This window comes from Sander lucioperca, chromosome 21 (assembly GCF_008315115.2).
Source record: "Sander lucioperca isolate FBNREF2018 chromosome 21, SLUC_FBN_1.2, whole genome shotgun sequence".
Classification (NCBI taxonomy): domain Eukaryota; kingdom Metazoa; phylum Chordata; class Actinopteri; order Perciformes; family Percidae; genus Sander; species Sander lucioperca.
Genome location: NC_050193.1, coordinates 5759882 through 5761461, shown reverse-complemented (window position 1 = coordinate 5761461; position 1580 = coordinate 5759882).

The following is a 1580-nucleotide window of genomic DNA, read 5'->3' as shown; positions in this document are numbered from 1 at the left end:
ATTCATGTTTGTTTTCAGTTTCAATCTGACAGGGCTGAGGTGAGGATACGCTTGAGTTTTTCTGAGGGCAGTGGCTCATCGGCCTTCGCTCCACGTCCTGCCAACATACAGCGTGTCACTTGGACATGTTATTTACCAGACTGTTTGCTATTCTTTAACGCTACACTAGACCTAGATGTCCCATGAAAGAAGGGCTGCTTTCTCATTGTCTGCGCTCCCTCAAAAAAGACATAATGCCTGTCAAGCATTGGACCAAGCTTTTGCAAAAATAATAATAACACAGAATACATATCTCCTGCTCTTGTTCCTGTTGAGGCCTTTCATTTTTAGATAATGAGGTTGTATTGTCAAACCACTCACTGCCTGCAGCCACACAGGTTAATCTGTAATAATTACTGTAACTGGATACCAAAGCAAAACATTACAATTGGAATTGGAATTTTGATAATATTTGTGACATGCATGCAGGAATTTTACTGCCTCTGACTACCATAGTGCATAAGTAGAAGGGGTCTGCTCACATATGCCTGAAGCAGCAGTCAAAGAACTTCACTTTCATTAGTTTCAATGATGGTTCATGGCTCATTTTGTATTACTGTTTTAATGCTTCTGCACTAGGAAACACTGGAGGAAAGGGATCGCTCGATACATTTGCATTCATTACCAAGTAGAATTCTTTTGCATGCTCCTGTTGATGTGTTTTACCACTTATCTATTATTATTTTAGTAACAGTCTGCTTATTTTGCATTTATAAGCGCTATATAACATTTAATAAATGGTTTATAACACATTTTATGTAATTGTTAAAGCAGACATGAGGACATTTTAACTGTTTATTTCAATGTACAGTACTTGCCAACAATTGTACCTTCTTTTATGAAGACATGTTATATTATGATTGCTGGTTCTTACTATATGTCATACATTATTTGTTTCTACACAAGCCTCTACTTATGGGTGCCCACAGAATAAAAGAAGTTATAGTTTTTGACAAATGCATTAATAAATGCTTATGTCTGTGGCAACCTCTAGCTCACCCAGTAGAGTGTGAGCCCCATGTAGGCTTGTAGTCCTTGGCAGCGGGCCGGGTTCAAATCCTACCCGCGGCATTTCACTGTGTGTCGTCTGCTCTCTCTCACCCCTTTCCTGTCTTCAAGCTATCCTATCAATTAAATGTCATAAAATAAATGCTTGTATCTGCTTACAGCTACATTATATTGTTATAAACTATTTTGTAAAATATTATATATTGGGCAATACAATAAAGTGTGAGTGTCCTTTATACTTATGGTCAACTTAATAGCAGTATATTATATTTTAAAGTATGTATGGTTTAATATTTCTTTAACAACTATAATATTACATAGAGTGCTTTCTCATAAGCTTGTAATTTTAGTATTTGACTCTAGCTTATAGCTAAAGTGGAACAACATCTCTACTAACCATTACATAACCATTACCCTCTGGAAATCGATGAATGTAGTTTGACAGGAGGCATAATAATTGTAATGAGGAAATATTTATCATTATTTATAGCACCAGTAGATTTCCTTTTCTTAGATGTTGAATTCTCACCAGT